Source organism: Elephas maximus, chromosome 3 (genome assembly GCF_024166365.1).
Source record: "Elephas maximus indicus isolate mEleMax1 chromosome 3, mEleMax1 primary haplotype, whole genome shotgun sequence".
Lineage (NCBI taxonomy): Eukaryota > Metazoa > Chordata > Mammalia > Proboscidea > Elephantidae > Elephas > Elephas maximus.
Genome location: NC_064821.1, coordinates 53,983,342 through 54,010,988, shown reverse-complemented (window position 1 = coordinate 54,010,988; position 27,647 = coordinate 53,983,342).

The window sequence follows — 27,647 nt, the reverse complement described above, 5'->3', positions numbered from 1 at the left end:
TCATTTTCTAAAGAGTTGGCTTCGGCAATGGTTCCTGTCCTGGGCCAACAGAAGGTCTGGGGGCCATGACCCCCGGGGTCCTTCTAGTCTCAGTCAGACCATTGAGTCTGGTCTTTTTATGAGAATTTGGGGTCTGTATCTTTTTATCCCACTGCTGTCCTGCTCCCTCAGGGGTTCTCTGTTGTGTTCCCTGTCAGGGCAGTCATTGGTTTCAGCCAGGCACCATCTATCTCTTCTGGTCTCAGCCTGATGTAGTCTCTGGTTTATATGGCCTTTTCTGTCTCCTGGGCTCATCTTTACCTTATGTCTTTGGTGTTCTTCATTCTCTTTTGCTCCAGGTGGGTTGAGTCCAACTGATGCATCCATCTTAGATGGCCACTTGCCAAGCCAAATTTTGGGGGAAAAAAAAAAACAAAACTGGAGGCCTTATTAACTACCCCAAGGGCCTCTCTTAACCCTTTGATATTCAGTCATAGTCTTTTTAGGAATAATTTTAGATTTACAGAAAAGATGCAAAAATAATACAAAGAGATCCTGTATACCCCTCACCCAGTTTCCTGCAATGTTAACATCTTACATAACCATGACACACTTTTCAAACCTAAGGAATGAACACTTGTGCATTGTTATTAACTAATCAGATCTCATGAGTTTCTCCACAAATGTCCTTTTATTGTTCCAAGACCCAATCCAGGATACCACCTTGCATTTAGCAACCATTCTCTCTCTTTTTTTTTTTTTTAATTTTTATTGTGCTTTAAGTGAAAGTTTACAAATCAAGTCAGTCTCTCACACAAAAACCCATATACACCTTGCTACACACTCCCAATTACTCTCCCCCTAATGAGACAGCCCGCTCTCTCCCTCCACACTCTCTTTTCGTGTCCGTTTCACCAGCTTCTAACTCCCTCCACCCTCTCAACTCCCCTCCAGGCAGGAGATGCCAACATAGTCCCAAGTGTCCACCTGATCCAAGAAGCTCAATCCTCACCAGCATCCCTCTCCAACTCATTGTCCAGTCCAATCCATGTCTGAAGAGTTGGCTTTGGGAATGGTTCCTGTCCGGGACCAACAGAAGGTCTGGGGGCCATGACCACCAGGGTCCTTCCAGTCTCAGTCAGACCATTAAGCGTGGTCTTATGAGAATTTGGGGTCTGCATCCCACTGCTCTCCTGCTCCCTCAGGGGTTCTCTGTTGTGTTCCCTGTCAGGACAGTCAGCGGTTGTAGCCGGGCACCATCTAGTTCTTCTGGTCTCAGGATGATGTAGTCTCTGGTTCATGTGGCCCTTTCTGTCTCTTGCACCTGTAATTGCCTTGTGTCCTTGGTGTTCTTCATTCTCCTTTTATCCAGGTGGGTTGAGGCCAATTGATGCATCATAGATGGCTGCTTGCTAGCGTTTCAGACCCCAGACGCCGCTCTCCAAAGTGGGATGCAGAATGTTTTGTTAATAGATTTTATTATGCCAATTGACTTAGATGTCCCGTGAAACCATGGCCCCCAGACCCCTGCCCCTGATACGCTGGCCTTTGCATTCAGTTTATTCAGGAAACTTCTTTGCTTTTGATTTAGTCCAATTGTGCTGACCTCCCCTGTATTGTGTGCTGTCTTTCCCTTCACCTAAAGTAGTTCTTATCTACTATCTAATTAGTGAATGCCCGTCTCCCACCCTTCCTCCCTGCCCCCTCTCATAACCACAAAAGAATGTTTCCTTCTCAGTTTAAACTATTTCTCAAGTTCTTATAATAGTGGTCTTATACAATATTTGTCCTTTTGCAACTGACTAATTTCACTCAGCATAATGCCTTCCAGGTTCCTCCATGTTATGAAATGTTTCACAGATTCCTCACTGTTCTTTATCGATGTGTAGTATTCCATTGTGTGAATATACCATAATTTATCCATTCATCTGCTGATGGGCACGTTGATTGCTTCTATCTTTTTGCTATTGTAAACACTGCTGCAATAAACATGGGTGTGCATATATCTGTTCGTGTAAAGGCTCTTACTTCTCTAGGATATATTCCAAGGAGTGGGATTGCTGGATCATAGGGCAGTTCTATTTCTAGCTTTTTAAGGAAGTGCCAGCATTTAGCAACCATTCTCTTGTGAAGCATCTTTCTTAACATCATCTTCTTCAATTGTAACGGGTCTAATTCTCTATGTCTTTGTTTGTCAGTGGCTTGCCTGGAATGTGGTTTGTGTAATTCTTTTACATCACTTTCGCTGATGTCATGAAATCGTGTATCAGTTACAATATTTGCAATTCCATTTAGCAAGAGATTGATGGGAAAAATTTATTGTTTCATTTTTTGGGGGCGGGAAACTTGATGTTAGTGTTAAATGTGGGTTGGTTTTCAGTCCATATGCACAGGTACAATCCTTTGCTTAATAAAATATTAAAAATTTCCTTTTGTTGTTGTTAGGTGCCGTTGAGTTGGTTCCAACGCATCGCAACCCTACACGCAACAGAATGAAACATTGCCTGGTCCTGCACCATCCTTACAATCGTTGTTATGCTTGAGCTCATTGTTGCAGCCACTGTGTCAATCCACCTCGTTGAGGGTCTTCCTCTTTTCCGCTGACCCTGTACTCTGCTAAGCATGACGTCCTTCTCCAGGGACTGATCCCTCCTGACAACATGTCCAAGGTATGCAAGACGTCTCGCCATCCTTGCCTCTAAGGAGCGTGCTAGTTGTACTTCTTCTAAGACAGATTTGTTTGTTCTTTTGGCAGTCCATGGTGTATTCAATATTCTTCGCCAACATCACTATTCAAAGGTGTCAATTCTTCTTCGGTCTTCCTCATTCATTGTCCAGCTTTCTCATGCGTATGATGCCATTGAAAATACCATGGCTTGGGTCGGGTGCACCCTCGTCTTCAAGGTGACATCTTTGCTCTTCAACACTTTAAAGGGATCCCTTGCAGCAGATTTACCCAATGCAATGCGTCCTTTGATTTCTTGGCTGCTGCTTCCATGGCTGTTGATTGTGGATCCAAGTAAAATGAAATCCTTGACAGCTTCAATTTTTTCTCTGTTTATCATGATTTTGCTCCTTGGTCCAGTAGTGAGGATTTTTGTTTCTTTATGTTGAGGTGCAATCCATACTGAAGGCTGTAAGTTTTAGGAAATAACTATGGCCAGAGGGCTTACCTGCTCACCTCTCTTAATGTAGCAACTAAAGGGTAAATTTCTAGCCAGCAAGGGTACCCAGGACCCTGTTCTAGGTAGCTGGAATCTGCCCTAAGTGGCACCATGTCGTTGTTGTCATTGTTAGTTGCTGTCAAGTTGATTTTGACTCATGGTGATCCCATGTGTGCAGAGTAGAACTACTCCATAGGGCTTTCAAGGCTGTGACCTTTCAGAGACAGATTGTCAGGCCTGTCTTCTGAGGTGCCTCTGGCTGGGTTTGAACTGCCAACCTTTCAGACAGCAGTTGAGTGCTTGACCATTTGTGTCACCCAGGGCCTCCTTGCCTGTTCTGTACTGGATGTCAAATATTTGTGTAATCATCTTGATGTTAACTAATTTGATAATTTGATTTGATTAATTTGATAAGTGATCAGTTTATTGATAAATATTTTTGTAAAGTGAAAAGTTTCCTTTATTGCAGTTTCATAACCTCAGGGACCTGGAAGATACAGTTCCCTCAACTTAACATTTTCTTCCTCTTACACATACTCTTTCCACTGATACCCTTTATGGTCTTGGTCATGCCTATTTTCAGGAAAAGAAAGTTAGGCAAATCATACACACAAAATAATTTGTCTATTAGGGTCACAATGAGTTAGAATTGACTCGATGCCAATGGGGCTTGGGGTTATATTATGTTGTTGTCATTATCTGCCCTTGAGTCAGCCCCCGACTCACAGCAACCCCATGGGATGAAACTCTGCCCAGTCCTGCACCATCCCCATGATTGGTTGTGGATCAAACGGCTGTGACCAACAGAATTTCCATTGGTTGATTTTTAGAAGTAAATTGTCAGACCTTTTTTCCTTGTCTAATATACTGACTAGTGAAAAAGTTGAGCCTTGATGAAAAATTATAACTTCTGGCTCCCTGAACTGGTCTTTCTTAGATACGAATCTTTGATACAGTGAGTATAAAGCAAGATATGAACTTAGACCTTCAAGTCCTTGGTCAGTCACTAATAAGTAAACCACTTAGCAGAGGGTTAAATAAGTAGACACGATCTCACTGGACTTTAAGGCTACCTTTGTCCCCACTCAAAAGTGTCTGCCCTTGGATCCCCTGAGATTCTTCTCTCTGCACAATAGCCTGTCTTTATTACTTGTGCTAGTTTGTATGGGTTTTCATTCCCTTCAACCAGAAGAGGCTCAGACATGATGGCACGGCCTCCACAAGATTACCCGGGTATAGAATTTCCCCTTCCCCGTATTGTTTCTTTGAGTTAAGCCTTGTATTGTCAGGAGACAAGGGTGAAAATGTGACAACTGAGAGGGATGGGGGAAGTAATAACAACAACTGAACAGCACTTCAGAGATTCCAAAACTTTCTCAGCATGATCTTACACAGCATCTTTCCACCAACCAGCCTGGTGAGGCAGAGGGTATAGGCATTACAATCATCCCCATATAGGAACTGTACAAACGGGGAATTAGATAGGTCAAATGATGACCTATCTAATGCTTAGAATGAGTGCAAAGGTTCAATAAAACCAAAATCAAAGCCAAATCCATTGCCGTCAAGTCAATTCTGACTCATAGTGACCCTATAGAACAGAGAAGAACTGCCCCATAGGGTTTCCAAGGAGTTTCTGGTGAATTCTAACTGCTGACCTCTTGGTTAGCAGCCAAACACTTAACTATTGGTGCCACCACGGCTTTGCAAGGTCTCAATATGCCCTGATGGGTTAGACACAGCTAGTTAGTACCCAAGAGTCTAGATCTGCATTGTGCAAGAGAGTAGCCACTAGCCACAGGTAGCTAGAAATTTAAATTTGTATTAATTAAAATAAAACATTCACATCTTCAGTTGCATTACCCACTTTTCAAGTGCTCAATAGGCACATGAGGCTAGTGACTATTGTACTGGACAGTAGAAAGTTCTAATGGATAGTGTTGGTTCAGATTGGTTCAATGGTGGGGCCCTGATGGTTGGAAAGGATCAGAAATGTCTTGATTTGGGAGCTTTCTTGAAATTCAGCTCTGTGGAGTGTTATTGTTGGGGACCAGTGAGCAGCCAGCTATCACTATCAAAAAGATGTTCGTTCTTTTATTCATTTACTCATTCCCCAAATTATTGTGGAGCACCTTCTATATGCTGACACCATACTAGTGCTGGAGATGTGTCAGAGAACACAGCAGGTGTAGTCTATGCTCTCAGAGCTCACCATCTCCTGAATGCCTATCACACCAGGGAGATGGTAGCGGCTGGAAGAGGCAGAGCACTCATGAGATAGAGGAAACCAGAGTGGCCAAGGTTGTCTTCTTATGGAGACACTATTAGTGCTCTTCTCTGTTCTACATTTCTGAGACACCTCACCCTGGGCATTAACGACTCTCATTGTGCCTGTCATGATGTTGACAGTGATGTTATGCCTAATTCCAAGGTTTCGTATCTGGCCACTATTTCTCTCTTTCCAAAAAGGTGGATCATCTCAAGAGCTAAAAAAAAAAAAAAGTGTAGCCTCCGGGACCTCATCCACTCTGCCCAGACCCACCTAGTGAGGGACGTTCACATGAGCAGTCTACTCACACAGGTGCCCCTGGCATTCCCACTCACAAAAGTAAAGTATCAGCAGATGAGAAAGAGTAAGAAGGCACTACTATAGGGTCGACCTGAAGTCCATGCCAAATGATTTTAAAAAAGAAAGAAAGCAAATCATTACTCAGCATTGGACCTTCAGTCATTATTAGTAACAAATTGTGTGACCCAGCAGGGTGTCCAAATGAGGCTGAGGACCATGTTCTGGCCTGCAGATCATCTATGCCAACGAGAGAGGCCCTATACAGCTGACTCTTTCTCTAGTCTGCTCCAGTAATTAGGGAGTCCAAGCTAATTAAAAGATTGCTTTGGATGATCCAGAGAGCTTTCAGCCATTCCACTTAAGAAATATTTATAGGCCATTCTATTTTCATCAGGCTACCCTGGAGATCTGGCTTCTTGGGTTGGTCCCACAATCGAAAAAAAACCATGGTTTTGGTTGGTGATCTGAGTTCTGTATGACCATCAATGATTACTCTCAATATCATGATAGGTAAGTTGGGGTGTGCTGTAGCCCAGGCTGAGGCGTCTCAGATATGTGGAATGGAGAAGAATACTAATGGTTTCTCCCTGGTATACAAGCAGCAGTCTAGGCTACTTCTTTTCCTTGTGATAACGTGATTAATTTGATATCACAGATTCCCAGTGAATGCACTAAACGTAGCCTATGAGCTTATTCCTAATGTCTTGCAGGTGTGTTGAGTGTCACCATTTCCACAGAGAGAAGATAGGGCTGCAGGGCTGATTCAGGGTTGGGAATTGTCACAGTAAATGGCCAAGGAGCTGACATTGCTTGGAGGCTACTAGGGGCAACACTGAAGAGGGTGGCTATGGAGTTTAGGCAGGCCAGCAAATGCATCGGCTCTGAGTAAGAGCCAATAGACCAGGTGACCAGTCAAGCAATGAGAAGTCCGAAAGGACAGTTGGTTCACTGAAGGAGGCCGAAGGGAGCTCAAGACTGAACTTGAAGAGTAGGTTCGTGAGAGGATGAGGGGCTCAGGGGGAGGGTGCTATGAAGTGGAAGTGAAGGCCAGTGGGGTTGATGAGGGTAAAGTCAGACCTGGCTCTGCTAGTCCCAAAGGGCAATGTGGAAAGCAGTCCTTTCAGTGAGTTTCAAAGGTAGTGGTGACAATACTTAAAGTGTCAGAGATTTTTGAATTGTGCAGCCACTTGCTGAAGATTCCAGGCACGAGTGCCTTTATTATTGGCTACTGCCCCTGGGAAAAGGGGCATGAGGTGTGGGAGATGCCATAAGTAGCTAGAGGTGGAACCCTGTTTGAGTTATTTGGACAGTCATAACAGTTTTAATTGGATTTTCAAGAGCAATGCACCCTTGAAGTTGGGTTGCTTTTCATGGACTGCATCGGAGATGGAATAAAACCCATTGCCGTGGAGTTAATTCCAACTCATAGCCACCCAGTAGGACAGGGTAGAAATGCCCCAGAGAGTTTTCAAGGCTGTAACCTTTGTGGAAGCAGACTGCCACATTTTTCTCCCACAGAGTGTCAGGTGGGTTCCAACTGCAGACCTTTTGGTTAGCAGCTGAGTGCTCAACCACTGTGCCACTAGGGCTCCTTGCAGATGGAATAGGTGTTATTAATCATATACCAATAGCAGTTGGAAATGGCTTAGTAGAATACTTTATTGAGAAGGTTTCTGAAGCTGAGTTTAGGCCCAAAGAGAAAGGACATCACGGTGAATTGGTAGTATTTCCTGTAGATACAGGAGTCCCTGGTGCAAATGGTTAACCTACCCAGCTGATAAATGAAATATTGGAGGTTCCTTGGAAGAAAGTCCTGGCTATCTACTTCCAAAAAATCAACCATTGAAAACCCTCTGGAGCATGTTCTACCCTGTCACATATGGAGTCATCGTGAGTCAGAATGAACTCATTGGCAACTGGTTCTGTTTTTTTGGGCTATAGATACAGGATGGGAGAGTGTGTTATTCTTGCCCAGGTTACGTCATCCTCCTTGATTTAGCCTTTTGGAAAGGGTTGCATTGAATAGCAAGGAATAGGCTCTCAGGAGCAAGAACTAACCCCAGCGTAGTTTGGGCTAAGCAGAACTCATAAACAAACCGAATTTTTGAGATCATCTATAAATTTTATGAAAGTTTACCTTTGTTAGTTGAGGATTCAGCCAGAAGCTTCATTACACATTTGTACGATCACCCCCATCCATGTGTCTTTTACCATCGAAAAGTAGGCACATGAAATATTTAGGGAATAATCAACGTACAGTATGCTTAAATCCCCAAAAGAAAATTTCCAGTAAAATAAATAAATATATATATATATACACACATATATGCCAGAGTCGTTTATCAAAAATGTGGGCTCTAGCCATTTGGACAAATCTGCTGAAGAGACCTCTTTAAAGTGTTAAAAAGCAAAGATGTCACTTTTAGGACTAAGGTGTGCCTGACCCAAAAAAAGCCACGGTACTTTCAATCGCCTCATGTGTTTGTGAAAGCTGGACAATGAATAAAGAAGACCAAAGAAGAATTGGTGCCTTCGAATTATGGTGTTGGTGAAGAATATTGAATACACCATGGATTGCCAAAAGCATGGACCGATCTGTCTTGGAAGAAGTACACCCAGAATGCTCCTCCAAAGCGAGGATGGCGAGACTTCAACTCATGTACTTTGGACATGTCAGGAGGGACCAATCCCTGGAGACGGACATCATGCTTGCTACAGTAGAAGGTCAGTGAAAAACAGGGAGACTCTCGACAAGATAGGTTGACACTGTGGCTGCAACAGTGGACTCAGGCATAACAATGATTATGAGGATGGCTGCAGGACCGGGCAGTGTTTTGTTCTGTTGAATGTAGAGTTTTACCTAAAAACAGGCATTTGGAATGAGGTACTTTAGTGGTAGAATTCTCACTTTCCATGCCGGAGACCCCTGTTCAGTTCCCATCCAATGTACCTTCTGCACAGCAGTCACACATCGTGTGTGTCACTGTGATGCTGAACAGTTTTCAGCAGAGCATCCAGGCTGAGATAGACTAGGAAGAAAGGTCTGCTGATCCACTTCCGAAAGTCAGCCAATTAAAATCCTGTGGATCATGATAGCCTGATCTGCAATCAACCATGGGGTTGGTGCAGGGCCGAGCAGTGTTTTGTTCTGCTGTGTATGGGGTCACCATGAGTCAGGGACGACTGGAGGGCAGCTAACAACAACAACAAAGCCATTTGGAAACCTGGGTGAAGCAGGTGAAAGCTGAGTGTAATTGTGAAGGACAGGAGGAAATAGGAGATGTGGGGAGGAAGTGGAGAGCATATATGATGGATTGCCCTGCTAATTTAAAAGCAAACAGCACAGCTAGATAAAAATTTTTATGGATATGAATAGACTTTGGTGTGGGGGAGCAACTATTTTGCTGTTGACACGATCATAAATACCAAGAACCTTGAGGCGGGATGCAGAGCTGCGAGTTTGGAAAGATTGCTGGCCTTGGGACATCAAGATGCTGATTCTTTAAAATTTCACCAATATCCAATATGTTGAGTGGGCTGGCTGAGAAAAGACCATTCTGTCTGCGGTGGGGTTTGCAAAGCTGCTGCTGCTGCCCTTAACTAGGAACACGGGGATTGTCCTGCCTATAGTACCTAGACATGGGGCCTTTTCAATGTATCTAATTTTTTCCCCCACTACTCTCTGTCTAATGCCTTGTCCTGTGGGATTGTGTTTATCCCAGGAATGTTAATGACTTCCTAACTCAGTGTGAAAGGCTCTGGGCAGGTTTTGTATTATTAAAGATTCTATGTTGTATAAAAGAGGAAATGCTTTCAAGGTACCAGGCTGCAGTCACAACTGGATTCTCATTTTGGAGAAACAGAAATGAAGCTTTTTAAAAATACATGTTTTCAGCCAGGAAAGCAGTCCATTTATGCATAATGACAATTGTTGCCCTTTAGAAATAAGGCAGCCAGCCCCCAGAATGTCACAGGACAGTGAATTTCATCTTCTCTCCAGTTCCTGTCTGAGTTATGCCAGGAGTTAAGCAGCAGGAGGGAGGGCAGGTCTGTGGTTTTGGAAAATGGGGTTGAAGACTCTGGGCCCTGGGCTTTGGAGGGGTGGGGTGGACGCTGCTCCTGGTGGGTGAGCCATGACTCAGGGAGCCAAGGGGCCGGGTAGGAAGGAGGAAACAGGTGGGCGAGCTGTTCTGAAAGAGACGGGAGAAGGCTGCCGCATCCACAGACAGGGTAGCACCCACCTTCCTCACACAGCTTTCTGGAAATCAGTGTGTTCCAACCCATTTTACTTTCTTTTTTAGTCAAGGACTCTATTCTAAGAAGGAAAGGCAATTCGTGAAGCCAGTAAAAGTTGTGTGGCTCTGGTTGAAGTTAACGATGGAAGACGGAATCCATCGCTTTCCTTACCCCTTCGCCCTCCCCCAAGGGAAAGCTCCAGGGACCCTCGGAAGTCCCAGGGAGCACACTTCGAAAATTACTGCCTACAATGTGTTAGGAAGAAAACGTACGTGAAAAAATTTCACAAACAGTGGAAGCCCATGCAGCTGTCTTTGTTGTTTTTAGTGTTCATTTCAAAGCTTCTGTTGGTGTTCCTCTGAACATGTCAGGCAGTTTGAAATGATAATAAAATATTTGATAGATAAGGAAAACAGAGGCTGGTAAAGATTAAGTAAATTAACCAAAGTTTGATAGTAAGTTACAACGTTGGGCCAGAAACCACGTTTGACTCTGGAACCCAAGATGTGAACCACAACACTCCTTTCTACCCCACCGTCCATCCCCTCTTGTACCTCCCCCCACCCCTCTCCACCCAGAAGAGCCTTCCCAATGCCTCAGCTTTGAGACACATTTTCCAACGAAATGCTGGCCCCACAAGAATGATCCCAATTACAGGTTCTTCCTGAGCTTCGGGAGGCCCTCAGCTCTTGTGCCATTGTCTGATGAGGGCTACCATGGTTGAGTTTGAGAATGGGATAAGTAACTCCCACTTAGGTGAGAATTCCCATTTAGGGCTTTATATTCATTTAATTGGGTAATCTCATGGGATTGCCAATATATGGGAGGGAAAATTCAATACTCAAGATATATTTGTTTGGATCTGCTCATAGGAAGCGTCTATAAATAAGTTGGATAGTGGCTGCAAAAATAGGTTTTGGCCTCCATAAAAGAAACCAAACCCATTGCCGTTGAGTTGATTCCAACTCATAGCAACCTGGTATTCATAGTGACTGTGATGGTGCAGTGATTAAGCGCTCGGCTGCTAACCAAATGGTTGGCAGTTTGAACCCACCAGCCGCAGCTCCAGAGAAAGACCTGGCGGTCTGCTTCTGTGAAGATTATAGCCTTGGAAACCCAATAGGGCACCTCTACATTGCCCTGTAGGGTCACTTGGAGTCGCTGAGTTGAATGTAGAGTTGGGGGTGAGAAATTTACATCGCACAACTCAGATGTGCAAAAAAAAGTGCTTTTCTTTGAATGTCCTTATCTTGCTCAGAAGGTCTGCCTTCCACTGTTGGCAAAACGAAACAAAACAAAATCCTGCAACCCGTTGCCGTAGAGTTGATTCTGACTCATAGCGACCCCTTGTGTATCGGAGTAGAACTGAGCTCTGTAGGGTTTCCAATGGACATGATCTTTTGAAGTAGATCTCCAGGCCTTTCTTTGCAGGTACCTCTGAGTGGATTTGAACCACCAACCTTTTAGTTAGTAGCTGAACGCTTAAGTGTTTATGTCACCCACGGACAGCCAACAAAACACTGTTGGCTGTGGGAGATGAAAACTATATTCTGCCTGTTAGAGGCAGCTCGTCTCTTCTGGTTCAGGGCAGCCTCTTTGGGGTTAACTCAGTCTGTTTTGGGTAATTATTCAATATTTCATTATTCCTCCTGCTCCCTCTGCCTCTTCCTGGGATGTTATCCGGACAGAGGGAAGCCTACGTGTCCTCAGAGCATTGGAGGAAGGTGGTTGGCCTGCTATCTTCCATGTCTTTGCTGGTTTCCACTCAGGGTTGCTGGCTTTGTCTGGCCCTGGGAGTCAGTCCAGTACTGGCAACTGCAGAGACGCAGCCGTGCCATCTGGATTTTTTGAGTGCTGTGCTATCAACTACAGCTGGAGTCTGTGGTCTTTCTCATGGGTTTTGGTCATGAGTCTCACCCTCTGTGGGGATTCTGATCCCACTGGTTCTCTCTGAGTGCTGAGGTTCTCTCTGAGTGCTGAGGTGCTCTCATCCCCTCACCTAGATACCTTATTAGATCATTCTTAACCTTTTGCCCAAGTAGTATCAAGTAGGACACAAAGTGTTTACAACAGGGCTTGAAATTTCCCATTCGGTACCTGAGAAGCAAGAACAAGCAGTGGGCCCTGGGTTCTTTCACCATCTGTCTGTTTCTAATACCCTGAAGTCTGTCTGCCTGCCGGTTCCTTTTGCTTTCCTTCTAGAACTGCCATCGGAAGCAGGCTTTCTTTTCCTGTCTGCAGGAAACTTCTCTGTGCTCTCCACACTGTGGCTGAGAGTACACCTCATGTTTCTAATTCAACATGCTTGGCTTTCTAAAATTTAGAAGACACTCTTCTCTCACAAAGCCTATATTTCTAGACCATTCTTTAACTGTGGCTTACGAAATCCAAAACTGGAAGTGAAAAGCTGAACAGTGATTCTTTCCTTCTCTTTGCATTCCTGTTATAACAATTTTAACAGCCTCCCCCCACCCCCAGAGGCACTGGATGCTTCTGTTGAATAGGAGGATGGCAATGTTCAAGGATGGAGCCCTGGTTGCACAGTGGTTAAACGTTTGGTTGCTACCCAAAAGGTTGAGGTTCAAACCCACCATGGGAGAAAGACATGGCAGTCTGCTTCCATAAAGATTATAGCCTTGGAAACCCTATGGGCAGTTCTACCCTGTCCTACAGGATTGCTATGAGTTGGACTCAGCTCAATGGCAGTGGGTTTTAATGTTCAAGGAAGCATGAAAAAAGATAAGCAGATTAATATATTTAAAAAAAAATCCTATCCTTGTTAAAACTACATCAATAGACCAGTGGTAACCTGGATGGGAGAGGGAAGGGGTCTTCCTTCCTCTGACAAGTCAGCCTTGTTTTGTTTTTGGCAGTAGGCTGTCAGAGGGACATGAAAAAGTAGAGCTTGTTCAGAGGAGAGAACCGAGATTGAGAAAGGACGGAAAAGATATGTCATCTGAGAGAGAGATGAAAAAACTAGGGTTGTGTAGCTGAAGAAAAGAAGACTCAGCCGACAGAGGAAAGCTGTCTTCAAATATATGCAACGTTGACATGTGGAAAGGTGGGAGGATGTTCTTTGTAGTTCTCAGAACTAGAACTAGAATATATGGGCGGGTGTTAGAGTGAGACAGACCTCCACTAAATGTGAAAACTACTTTCTTAGAGAAAGAAATCTCCAAATTGGGTACCCCGGGAGAACAGAGCCCTCTCTTACCAGAGGTGTTTCAAGTACAGGTTGGACTTTGCCAGCTGCTATAACACAAATTAAATATCACTTATTAAGGGATAGAATAGTATGACCCCTGAGTTCTCATCCAACCTACGGTGGATTAAAGAGGGCCACGATTTCTTTGGTAGAGCCTGTGTCCCTTATTCTTGTATCTGGGTGGGTCCTGTGACTATTTGAACATAGAACACAGTACAAGTGTTGCTGTACTAGTTTCTAGACCTAGGCCATAAGAGACTAGCAGCTTCCACCTCTTGTCTCTTGGAACATTTGCTCTTGGAGCCTTAAGCTACCGTGTAGGAAGTTTGGTTCTTCTGGAGCTGCCATGTTGTGAGGAAGCCCAAGCTAACCATATGGAGGAGCTGCCCAGAGACTAAGAAAGATGATGAATCAAACACCACTGTTACAGATATCTTAGCCCAGGTAATAGATACATGAGTGAAGAAGCCTTCAGATGACTCCAGTCCCAGACACCATCTGACTGCAACTTAATGATAGAACCCAAATGATGACTACCCAGCTGAGCTCTGACAAACCCTGTCAACCCACAGAATCATGAGACATAGTAATAAATTGTTTTGATCTATTAAATCATGGGGTCGGTTCTTATATAACAGGTCTCTGGGTGGTTCAAATGTTTTGCTCTTGGCTACTAATGTAAAGGTCGGTGATTCAAACCCATCCAGAGGTGCCATGGAAGAGAGGCCTGGCAATCTGCTTCTGTAAATTTTATAGCCAAGAAAACCCTATGGAGCCATTTTACTCTGTAACTCTTGTGGTCACCATGAGTTGGAATCAACTAAATGGTAACAGGTTTTGTTTTTTGTGTTTTTCTTATGCAATGATAAGTACAGGCCCATAATCATTAAAATTAATAATTCTATTAACTATTCATAGGAGGGAGATTGGATTGGTGTTGATGTTAGGTGCTGTTGAGTCAGTTCTAACTCATAGCAAACCTGTGTACAACAGAACGAAACACTGCCCAGTCCTGTGCCATCCTCACAATTGTTGCTATGTTTGAGCCCATTGTTGCAGCCACTGTGTCAATCCATCTCACTGAGGGTCTTTCTCTTTTTCACTGACCCTGTACTTTGCCAAGGATGATGTCCTTCTCCAGGGACTGGTCCCTCCTGACAACATGTCCAAAGTATGTGAGATGGATTCTCACTATCCTCGTTTCCAAGGAGCATTCTGGCTGTACTTCTTCCAAGACAGATCTGTTCATTCTTTTGGCAGTCCATGGTATATTCAATATTCTTCGCCAACACCACAACTCAAAGGCATCAGTTCTTCTTTGGTCTTCCTTATTAGCTATGCAGCTTTCGCATGCGTATTAAATGCATATGAGGCAACTGAAAATACCATGGATTGGGTCAGGTGCACCTTAGTCCTGGGCTTAGTCATAGGTGAAGAAGATGGTATTATCAGAAAGACATTAGTGAGAACTCTTCCTTACATCTCCCCAGTGGCCTGGCATGTTGCTCCAAATTGCACTGTCAGTTACTACTAGTTGACGGGTGATATCTTTCAAAATCAAATACAATTGAGAGAGAATCCCTTAAGATTAATCAGCTATTTGTACCTTCATATGAAGTGGTTTACTGATGTCTGAAAATGGCACCAGGGGAATGAGGTTTTTGGTGTCCAGATTGGTAGGGGGAATAAGGGATACACTTTGGAATATGAGCCACTATGAAACTGGAAAAGGCTGGAGGCAAGAACAGGAAGATAAAAATTGAAAGATGGACCAAAAATATTCACTTATATCTTTGTCTATTTCCATTTGTCAATTTTAGCTGTGGCTGACTGTGAGGGTTCTTTGTTCTCAGCACACATTGTAGTTTGCATGCGTACTAAAAGATAATTGATGATTCTAATGATGAAACATTACATTTCAAACATCCAGCGGATGTAGTCCATAGCTGTAACCCATGTGTATACATAACGCCTTGATTCTGTAACACATGACTTGCCAACAGCTCAGTCATTACGAATGGGCAGCAAGGGGGTTCAAACATGGCTTCTCGGGACACTGCTGCAGAGAGAGTCCTCTCTTACCTTCTGCTCCCTCCCTCGGAGCAGCTAGAAGATGGGTGGCTTGTCTGCTCTCAGGCAGAGGCAGAAGTATGGACAATGACAGGGACAATCCTATCCATGAAAATTTCCATCCTCTCTTGTTAAATGTACTGGCTGGGTATTGAAAGCCAGGGAAGGGAAAAATGTGTGGGGTGTCCCAGGAAGGGAGCAGTATCACAAATTCATTAAATGTTCCATATTTTTCTTGTTTTCAAGCTGATCTCTGTTAAGGAAAACCCTGTATCAAAAACTCGGGCATTAGGATGAGCATAAAGAAGCCTTGGTGGTGAAAAGTTAAATGCTCAGCTGCTAACGTAAAGGTTGGCGGTTCGAGCCCAACCAGCGGCTCTGCAGGAGACAGATCTGGTGATTTGTTTCTGTAGAGATTACAGCCAAGAAAACCCTGTGGGGCAGTTCTACTCTGTCACATAGGTTCACTACGAGTCGGAATCGATTCGACTCACCCAACAACAGCTCTACCGTAAGTGGTGACTGAATAGAGTTGAATTAGTACAGTTAGTAATGATGGTGACAATGATGATAGTTACACATGCTCTGAGGGCTCCCTAGGTATTGAGCATTGTCCCCCTGCTTTATGACAGGCTGTGTGGCTTTGCCGTGAATATCACAGGTCTGAGATCCTAGGACCTTGGTTCAAATCCCAGCTCTGCAGTGTCTTCGCTGAAGAGGGCAAGTCACTTAAACTCTCTGTACTTCTTTCCCCCATAGAATTGTACCGAGAATTAAGAGAAGTAATGACTATGAAGATCTTGGCACAGTGCCTAGCATAAACATTAAAAATATTAGTGACTGTATATGCCATATTTGGGGTTCTTCATGGATTGATCTGGTCACCCAAACAATACCTGCAATCATTGTTTTTCCCCCAGTGGGAAATTCTAAATTAAGTGTCAGCAAACTTTTTGCCCTCGGGCCAAACCTGGCCTGTTGCCTGTTTGTGAATGGCTCCCAAGCTAAGAATAGCTTTTACATTTTTAAATGGTTGGAAAAAAATCAAAAGAACAATAATATTTTGTGACGTGAAAATTTTAATGTCCATAAAGAAAGGTTTATTGGAACATAAGCACATTCATTTTTTACATATTTTCTATGGCTGCTTTCCCTCTGCAATGGCAATTTGAGTAGTTAGAACAGAGACCTTCTGGCTTGCAAGTCTAAAATGTTTACCACCTGGTTCTTTACAGAAAAAGTTTGCTGACCTCTGTTCTAAGTGATAAAAAAGAAACTAACTTACAAGCACCATGTTAGAACACAGATTCATAATTGATTATTACATCCTCCTGTATGTCTTGGAAGAAGTATAGCCAGAATGTTCCTTGGAAGTGAGGATGGAGAGACTTTGCTTCGCTTAATTTGGACATGTTATCAGAAGAGACCAATCCCTGGAGAAGGACATCATGCTTGGTAAAGTAGAGGTGAGTGAAGAAGAGGAAGACCCTCAACAAGATGGATTGACACAGTGGCTATAACAATGGGCTCAAACACAGCAACAATTGTGAGGATGGTGCAGGACCGAGCATTGTTTTGTTCTATCATACACAGGGCCGCTTTGAGTCAGAACCGACTGAATGGCACCTATCAACAACAACATACATATGTTTGCCACCACCTGTCTTAGTTATCTAGTGCTGCTATAACAGAAATACCACAAAAGGATGGCTTTAACAAAAAGAAATATATTCTCTCAGAGTCTAGGAAGCTAAAAGTCTGAATTCAGGGTGCCAGGTTCAGGGGAAGGCTTCCTCCTTCTGTTGACTTTGGGGAAAGATCCTTGTCATCAATCTTCCCAGGTCTAGGAGCTTCTCAGCACAGGGGCCCCAGGTCTAAAGGACGAGCTGTTCTCCTGGCTTCTTGGTGGTATGAAGTCTCCTTCTCTCTTTTATATCTCAAAAGAGATTGGCTTAAGACACAACCTAATCTTGTAGATTGAGCCGTGCCTCTTTAACATAACTCCCTCTAATCCTGTCTCATTAACATCATAGAGGTAGGATTTATAACATATAGGAAAATCACATCAGATGACAAAATGTTGGTCAACCACACAGTACTGGAATTCATGGACTAGCCAAGTTGACATACATTTTTGCAGGGACACAATTCGATCCATAATACCATCCGTCTGCCAGTTTATGGTACTGTGGTGGTTTGCATGATGCTGGAAGCTATGCCACCAGTATTTCAAATTCTAGCAGGGTCACGTGAGTGGACCGGTTCCAGTGGTGCTTCCAGACTAAGATAGACAAGGAAGAAAGACCTGGCAATCTACTTCAAAAAATTAGCCAATGAAAACACTATGGATCACAACAGCGTGTTTTCCAATATACTGCTGGAAGATGAGCCACCTAGGTTGGAAGGTGCTCAAAATGCATAGTGGCATCAAGAATGGACTCAAATATACCAATGATAATGAAGATGATGCAGGACTGGGCAACATTTTATTCTGTTGTTCGTGGGGTCACCGTGAGATGGAGATGACCCGACGGCAACTAGTAATGACTTGTATGTATTTATAGACTCCTCTACACACACACAGACAGACGTATACATATTCAGGTGTACATCAGTACGCATACACGTGGGACAACTCAGACACACACATGTTCCTGTATCCCCTCCTCTGACCTTGAGCTGACTCTGGGTGCCCTCACTGGGTGACCAGCTATCTAAAGGCCATGCCGTGCTGCTCAGCACTCAGGCCAGTGTGGGATCTGTAGCACAGCATCAGAAGTGAAGGCGTCTGGCTGAGTCGCAAATGGCTGGCTCTCTCCAAGTCCTGCTGAGCCTCCAAAGAAATATATGAATATTTTAGCGCTTGGTTTATGGTAGATTATTTTCGTTTTCCTTATGGGCTCCTTTTGCCTGAGTTTCTAGAAACCTGTTCTCATCATACCATCAGGCACAGGAACTATTTTTCATACATATGAGAATCAACATGAATCAAACACCCCTGAGGTACCGCTCACATTTCTTCTCACTCCTGGGCTGCTCTTAAACTTTAATACATATAAAGTTTGCTGGGTTTTAGAGAGTTGAGTGGTGCAAGTGCAGCCACGGCAGGCTGACTTGCCTGGGGGTCGAAGTCCACCCAGGTTTGCAGGTGCCCCAATCACCATAAAATGGTGTTGAAAAATATTGTCTATTTTTAAAAACTAGCACCAGAGACCATCAAAGCCAAAGGGAGCCTGTTGATTAATTGGTACAAATCTTTATTGTTTTAGAGATGAGCAAACATAGGGTCAGAGTGGAGAATGGACTTTCTCAAAGGCATAGGCTCCTTCATGGGAAAGCTGGATCTCAGATGCTGGTCACTGGCTCTGACTCCGGGCCCCTTTCCCTGCCACCACGCTTCCTGGATAACACGTTGATGCGCGCATGTGGTATCTCATAAGCTATATGGATGTGTGTGTATATCTGTAAATGTATATTTCTGTGTCTATATATAAATACACGTATGTATATATACATACATGGAGTCCCTGGGTAGCGTAAAGTGTTAAATGCTCAACTACTAGCCAAAAGGTTGGTGGTTCAAACCAACATACAGGCTCTTTGGAAGAAAGGCCTGGCTATCTGCTTCTGGGAGGTCACGCACTTGAAAACCCTATGAAGCAGTTCTACTCTGCACACATTGGTCACCAGAAGTTGGAATTGACTCAATGGCAACAAACAGTAACAACGATACACACACACATGCGTGCATACACACATATATATACGGGTAGTCCCCAGCTTATGATGTACTCGAGTTACAATGAACTGCACTTAGGACCATCCTTTTTTTTGGTCCATCTTATCAATAGTAATATGTACGACATACTTTTTTTTTACAATGTTGCAGCACATAGTTTGCTGATGCTATCATTCTCATGCCAACTCCCAAAGACAAATAAAGGTCGAATTTATAAAGATACTGAAAATGGAACTCAGTAATAATGAAAACTAAAAAGAAAATTGACGTATTTGACTTATGCCAGAACCGGCTTACGATGGAGTTGTCAGAACAGAACCCTGTCGTAAGTTAGAGACGACCTGTATATATATGTATATACACATACATACATACATACACACAGCTACTGGTGGCTTGCATGTTGCTATGACGCTGGAGGATATGCCGATATGCCACTGACATTTCAAGTACCAGCAGGGTCGCCCATGGTAGACAGGTTTCAATGGAGATTCTAGGCTAGGACTAAGAAGAAAGACTTGGTAATCTACTTCTGAAATTTACCAGTGAAAACCCTATGGATCACAACATAATATTGTTTGGTTCAGTGTTGGAAGACGAGCCACCTAAGTTGGAAGGTATTACACAGCAGCTGTAACAAAGGACTCAAACATATCAAAGATCAGGGAGATGGTGCGCAGGACTGGCCAGTGTTTTGTTCTGTTATACATACGGATGCCATCGGTCGGAGTCCACTGTACAGTGACTAACGACAACACATGGATGTACACTTTCAACATAAAGCATTGCTTTCCCTTAGCTTTTCAATTTGTCTGACATGGAAAATATTTTTATTCCATGTCATGTGGGTTCGTTATGTCTGAGAACCCCCATTGGGCCCCTACCTCAACATCATGGCATCTGACCCTTCCCGTGGCTAGTCGCGCATTTGGTGAGCCTCAGGACCACACACGAGGTGCACAACCCCTAGCTTCCTGTGCCCTGTGATCTACCAGTCCTGCTTCTCCCCGCTGTCCCCTAGCGGGGCACTGATGAGTAGTGAGAAACCAGGAAGGCAGACGGAACGTGCAATGAAATACTTACTTAAATGGAGCCAGGAGATGGACAAAGCTAAGAAAGTGCCAGAATGCATGTGAAGGCTGGTGATATTAGTGTAGGAAAGAACTTGCAGGTCCCCCTCATTGAAATGATGTTTGAGTCCTTGGGCGGTACAAACGATTAAAGCACTTGGCTGCTAACCCAAAGGTTTAAGGCTCAAGTCTACCCAGAGGCACCTCAGAGGAAAGGCCTGGTGATCAGCTTCTGAGAAATCAGTCACTGAAAACCGTAAGAAGCACAGCTCTACAGTGAAACACACGGAGTCACCATGAGTTGGAGTCAACAGCAGCTGATAACGATGTAGAACTTCGTAACATTTGTGGGGTTAGGAGATAGATGGTAGGTGGATGGATAGATAGATGGGGGACGGGGAGAGATAGGTAGGTAGGTAGATACTGTTCTCCTCTATTTTCCCTTTTCCCTTTCTCCAGTAGCCCAACAGCTCTGAGCTGGGAGTCTCAGAGCAAGATGGAGAGTCAGAGTTGCTGGCCAGACATTTCTCTCTCTGACTTTGCCAAAGCTTAAAATCACAGAAGTGGGTAGGTTTGCGGAGAGAGGAAGTACCTCAGAGATATATGAAGATGGGGGGGGGGGATAGTCCTTTGAGTAAGAATCTATTTCTTTGGACCAAGAGCGGCAGAGCATTCTGAGAGTTGGGGGCCCCGCACCCTACTCCCTGGTGTGCCAAAAGGGGTGGTGAGAATGCCACAGAGAATAGTGAGGTGCTTCTCTCCTCCCCAAGACCCCCAGGCCTCTATGCGTGGTGTGGAAGCAACAGATCCCCAGATCTGAAGGGACCTATAGACTGGGATGAGGTGTATCTCCATGGCAACCACTATGGTCTGGTGACTCACAGCCCACGCATGCTGGGAGTGAGGTGGGGGCAGCAATGGGAGAATAAGGGTGCCCCCAGCACCTTGGTGCTATAAAAAGACGCCCTGTGGTGGGGATGGGCAAGATCTGGAAATCATGAAGGTTGAATTTCCTGCTTACCTGATGGCATGGAGTATACATGGTTGAAATAAAGCTGCTTGGAAACAAATAAACAGATTTGATACTTATTTCACACCTGAGTCATTCCTTCTACATCTGAAAAACAAAAATCTATATTTCCCCCCTGAATTGTCCGATGCATAGGAAGTGTCCTGGTAATTCTGGATGCATTATCTATTGTTTTGCTGTAGGTACCAGCTATATTCTATTACTTGTGCCAAAGGATGGACCGTCTACATCAATACTCATTTGCGTTTCTTCTCTGCTTGGCCATTTATTAAAACGTGACTTTAAAACAACGTTGAGAATCACTGTGTGATCTGAGACACCAAACTGTCCACGTCTGAGGTTCTGAATTGGAGAAAATCCTCTTAAATAGCTTGCTTTCTAATAACTTTAATTATGAGGATCACTGTCAAGTTAAAAGAGAGCTACGGTAACAGCGGCAGCAGCAAGGTGCTGTATCTGTTCAAATCTCCCAACCAAGCCAGCTTTCATTTACAAAGAGGAAACCTTGTAACCAACAAGGCAAATCGGATGTAAATAAACCTCAGGTGGTTTGTTCCTCTGAAGATGTGAGGCTAGATTTATTCTTCTTTAAGTTAGGTCAGCTACAGGCCTCTCACTGGGGAGAACAAAGCAGAGATGGTAGAAGCTGTGACTGTGCTTGGAGGAGAAGCTGAAAATTATATCTTGCTTAATGCAGTTGATGTGGGAACAGAAGAACTCGTAGGTAAAGGGAGAGGGAGTCCCTGGGTGGTGCTAACAGAAAGGTTGGAAGTTCGAGTCCTCCCAGAGGTGCTTTGCAAGAAAGGCCTGGCAACCTGCTTCCAAAATCAGTCGTTGGAATATAGTTCCACTCTGACACACATGGGGTCGCCATGAGTCAGAATTGACTCGTGGCATCTGGCTTTAAAGGGGAGGGGACTTCCGTGAGAGCAGGAGCATGTGTTTCTTTTTTTTTGAATTTGTCTGTGAATCTCTTGGCGGAAAGAGCCTGTGTGGAAGATTCGCAATAATACAGTTCAACGTACATTCCTTAACACAAATTTGCATCTGCATTAGAAATCTCAAAAGTGCACATTCTTTGAAATTTAGCTGCAATGCTCACTGGAATGTGCTGATGTCTACAAATATGAATTTCTTTTTACGGTGCACTTTCATCCACTAAAAAAAAGGCGACTTTTAGTGTACATTTGCCAAAAAAAAAAAAAATCAATTCTGATAATCCAAACCGCGACATAGTGGCTTGACCCCCAAGGAGCAGGTGATTGAAGCCTCGTACTCAGTAACCACTCTATCTCCCTCTCCCCAGTTTTCAAAGAAAAGCAATGATTCTAAAACAGGATGAGGCAAGCTCAAGGACTCCGGCCAGCCTCCTCCTGAGGGTAGGTGGCTGTCCTTCCTTAGCCACTTGCTCTGTTGGTTTCTTCCTTGCATTGCCCAGTGGTGCTGACAATAGCTCATGACCTCATTCAAGAGCACAATTAAAGACGACCCAGTGCTTTGAAAATGAAAGTGTTGCTCTAATTTCTGAGTATTACAATGTTCACATTTCACTAAAAATCTGGACCCCGATGGGTCCCCTAACTCTCAGACTTAATTCTGTGTTCATAAAGCCCAAATCTTCTTTTTTATGCTTTTTTACCGACAGTTTTCACTTTGGCTCTGGAAGAGACCACGAATGAGCTAATTCAACAACAGACAGCATGCTGAAGGATTTGGGGACATAAATGCCACAAGGGTGACATTTCTATTTAAATATCACGTCGGACACACAGACTATAAAGGGATTTGGCTGAAGTGGCCACGGGCATCTCCGTAAATGTCAAAGATCGTACTGACCAAAGTTTGGGTCGTCATCAGACCCCAGACCCTCGGGCTTGTCTTTATTTCCATTTCCCCCTAACAATGCTTCTAGAAAACGCCTGCTGCTTTGGGGTGCACCCCTCCCTCAGCATCTGCCCAGAGGACCCTGTAACTGAACACACATTAGCGCATCTGGGCTTTACCTGTTGGCTGTTAGCAGGAGTGGGGAGTGCACAGAAGGCATTTTTATTTTTCCCTTTCCCCTCTCCACCTCCAGAGCGTGTCACTGTATGAGTTTCTCAGCTCCAGCCTCTCATGCCCCTTCTTCCTGACAAGGACCAAGTTCCCTCACCTCTGCCCGGCAATCAAGCGGCGAGAATGAACAGTTTGCAGTTTGCTTCAGGCTCTGCAAGGGTCATTCCGTTTTTCTGGTTTGGTTCCGGTCTTTTCCTTTCAGGATACCGTTCATTTTCAGTCCAGACCTGTTATGCAGGTGTTAAAACAAAAGCACCTTTGGTTTAGTGCGAGAGTGAGGTTTGGTGGAGGCTTTGGGGAATGATCGCATGTTATGCTTCAGTTCAGTTTCAACCTCTGCCCATACAGGTGGCAGGGGGATTCCAGGGGGAGGTTGCATCTGGAGGCAAACCTCAGCAAAACTGCGTTTGGATCTTGCCCGGGCTCTTCAGAGCCTCTTCTCCCAGGTCTTTCTTGGGCAGGAGAGTAAGTTAGAAGAACCCTGGCTTTTTGTGCATAAACCGTTGTCCTATTAGCTGCTGTTTTCTATGGAGCATACAATCGATCAGTCGTAATATTATTGTGTGCCATTTATTCCATCTGCTTGTCCCACTGGCGCTCCCTGGGTGCCTGGCATTGGGACACAACTGGCCCCAACACTTCTACAGTTTTGTTGTCCATTTCTCTCTCATCTGCACCGTCACATTCTCCCCAGGGCGTTGTTACCTCTCTCAGGGTATGACATTCCTATCGTCGTTTGTATGTCTGTCTCCTCCACATGGGTGTGGCCACTGGTGGACAGAAACCACACAGACTTTGCCATAGTCATCTCCATGTCCTGTGTCGACAGCCTGGCCACACCCGTGGATCACGTGACTGTCCAGTAAATGGCAGGGGAATGAATGAATGCCTCGAGAGCCGGGACTGGATGCCATTGGACCATGTGTCATCAATGTGCCATATTAGCATCCTCTGAACTTCTCTTCCCTCCTTAGGATGTACACGTCTCTGCTATGTTCTCCCTTTCCCACTTAAAAACCCTGGCGGGATAGTGGTTAAGAGCTACGGCTGCTAACCAGAAGGTTGGCAGTTTGAATCTACTAAGTGCGCCTTGAAAACTCTGTGGGGCAGCTCTTCTCTGTCCTATAGAGTTGCTATGAGTCAAAATTGATGGCAACAGGTTTGGTTTTTTTGTTTTGTCCCAATTACAAGGCACCCTCCCATCATCACCTGGTGTAGTACAAGGGCCATACCTATGACTGATTCCTAGGCTCCCGGAAGTACCCAGAGCTCCCACACTGTCCTGGGCCCTCTGTCTGTGGCCCTCTGGGTACCTGGGAACACTCTTTTCCTCTGGCCTCACACGCAGCACAGAGAGTCCCGTGAGGCATGCCAGGCCCACCCGCTCCTTGCTCAGGCATTTCTGCCGCTGGGTCAGACCAGAGGCAAAGGCTCTACAACTTGCTGCCTCTCAAGGCCTCTTCATGGGCTGGTATCCCCCAAACTGCCTGGGGGCCCTGCAGTGGTGCGGGGTGCGGGGTCACTGATCAGGGCTCACTGGCACCCACTTTTTCTCTGCTTCTGCTCTTATTCTCCTCTCTTTGTTCCTATGGCACAATGTTCATTTCTATGCTTCCATATCTTCCGTCTTGTGCCCTGGAATAGGCTTTTGAAACTCAAAGACCAAAAATGGACTTTGGTTCTTTCTGTGTTAGCTCTCGCTAGAGACAATGAATGCAGCAGGGTAGGAAAAACTAAAAAGGAGAAAAGCCTCAATTGATGGCAGACACCACAAGGGTATCTGTTGCTCAGTGCCGGTTCTTGCCTTCCCTTCCCTCCAGCTCTTTCTGCTGCTCTCGGCCGCTTTTCTCAGACACCTCCTTTGCTTCCTTTCCTTGTCTCCTCTCTTTCTTTCGTAACTTTATCCTGTGTCCTGGATCTCTGCCCAAAGAGCTGGCATTTGAGGCCATCAAAAGCAAAGCAGAGGGCTCCCTTCTTTCCAGATTACAATACCATGTCTCAATCCCATGACCTTCTTATCTTCACCACAGTGTTCATTTCGAGCTATGTAGCCAGGGGCTGTTTCTTTGGCTCCAGAAACTTTTTATTTTTATTATTATTTTTAAAACACTTAATTTTCAATTCGAGTCAGAGGTGAATGGCACTCAGAGACTCAGATTATTTCTAATCTCCAACTTCCTCGTTTTATGGCTAAGAAAAATGGTGACACAGAGAGCACCAAATACTTGCCAAGGTTGAATAGAGTCCCGAGAGCAAGAGGCTCTCAGAAGGTGAGTCTCCGTGCAGAGGAAGTTTTGCTTTCATACTTACTTGCAGTATTTTCAGAGATGGAGTGTCTGCTTTGTGGTGGCTTGCATGGTGCTATGATGCTAGAAGCTCTGCCACCAGTATTTCAAATACCAGTGAAGCACCCATGGTGGATAGGTTTCGGTGGAACTTCTAGACTGCAGAGACAAGGAGGAAAGGCCTGGCAATCTACTTCCACAAATTAGCCAAAGAAAACCTTATGGATCACAACAGAATATTGTCCAATGTAATGCTGGAAGATGGGCCCACTAGGTTGTAAGACACCACACAATAGTCACAACAATGGACTTGACCACCAGGAAGATGGCACAGGACTGGGCAACATTTTGTTTCTGTTGTACATGAGGTTGCCATGAGTCAGCCACTAACAACAATATTAAGCACCAACTATGTCTCTGACATTCCTATCGTTGTTTGTATGTCTGTCTCCTCCACATAGCCGTGGCCACTGGTGGACAGAAACCACATGGACTGTGTTGTAATCATCTCTGTAGATACAGTATCTCTGTTGGTCCTTCTAATAACCCCATATTTTCTCCATTTTAAGGGGAAATTGAGGAAATGGAGGCTTGTCTAAGGACTCACAATTTGTAAGTGCTAGAGCCAGGACTGGAACCCAGTCTGTGACTCCAGGGCTTGAACTCTTACAAAGCTCAACAGCAATGAAAGGACTGCATTGTTCAGCCCAAATATGGCAGATCAAGGGATGAGAATAGATCATCTCTTCCTTGCAAATTCATCACTTGGGACTCTAGTAAGTTTACAATTCCATTACTAATACTTTTTATTTTACCTTTAAAAAATACCTGTTTTTCCTACCTTCAAGTAAATAAGTAGATTCCAGCTATACAGGGCACCCAGTCGATATAGGGCACAGCTCTCTGATAATGATGGGTATTTATTAGCCCATTGGACAGATGAAGAAGCTAAAGCCCAGAGCAGCTTAGTGGCTTGTTCCAGGTCTTGCAGCCAGTCAATGGCAGATTTGGGGCTTGAACCCAGAGCTTTGATTCCCAAGCATAGTGAGCTAGAGCATGTAAAACATCCATCACCAGGTCTGGAACACACAGTAGGTGCTTGGCAAAGTCAGCTTCATGTCTTCCCCTCTCCTTTTGCCACATCGTTCCCAAGAGCCAGGCACACATTCACAGCTAAAGCAATCTACATTCCTCGGCTTGGTTTTATGGCGACGGGAGAATGTGGAGCCAGCCATCCACTTCGCCGTTGTTGAAAAATAACCGGATGATGTTCCCCTTGGCAGCTGTCTGGTCCTGGTATTTAAGCAATATCCCGTTCCAAAGGACTACCCTTTAAAAAGAGATTAAAATTGCACATCCACCCTGTATGAGCTGGAAGACAAACAAATGTTCTTTTCTACCCAAATATTTCTAGCTTTTGCTTTAAGGTGTTTCTCCTGATTGGAGCCCAGCATGTTGTATATGCAGGACTGAAGAGCTTAAGCCCATACTGTGAGCCCCGGACTGCATTAAGGCATGGGTTCCAGGCTGCTTAACTTTAATTCTTGCATTCGTCTTTTGATTGCAAATGATACAAACGTGCAAGTAATAAAAGTGAGTGTGTTAGCTTACTCAATGAAAAGTTCAGAGATAGATTTAGCTTTAGGTGTAGCTGGATCCAGGGACTCACCAACATCAGAAGGGCTCATTTCTCTCTCTCATTATCTCTCTGCCCTGCTTTCTTCTGTGTTGGCTTCACTCCCACGCAATGTCTCCCTCATGATGGTAAAATGACCACCACCAGTAGTAGCAGGCTTCCAATCTAGGAGCCAGGTCATTCCCACAGATAAAGAGAACTTTGCTTCCTAATCGTTCCCCTAAAATTCCAGAACTGAATCTCATTGGCCTAGCTTGGGTCACATGCTCATCTCTGAATGAATCACTGTGGCCAGAAGAATGGAAAACACTGGTAGATCAGGTATGAGTTATGATCCCACCTCTGGGTGGGGACAGCGGTGGGGTCAGCCCCCCTAAACTACTGTGACTTTCTAGGCAGGAAGGATGGCTCCCTAAAGCAAAATCAGAAAAAAAGTTAATGAATGCTTGGCTGGCAAAATGACAGATGACTACAACAACTAAATTCCTTTCTTCTAAGAGAATATAGATCCGGCAAAAAAAAAAAAAAAAAGACTTTTCTGCCTGCTTTTTCTCCCTAAAAAAGTCTGTATGCAAAAATTCAATGGAATAGAGAAAGAAGCCTGGTCCT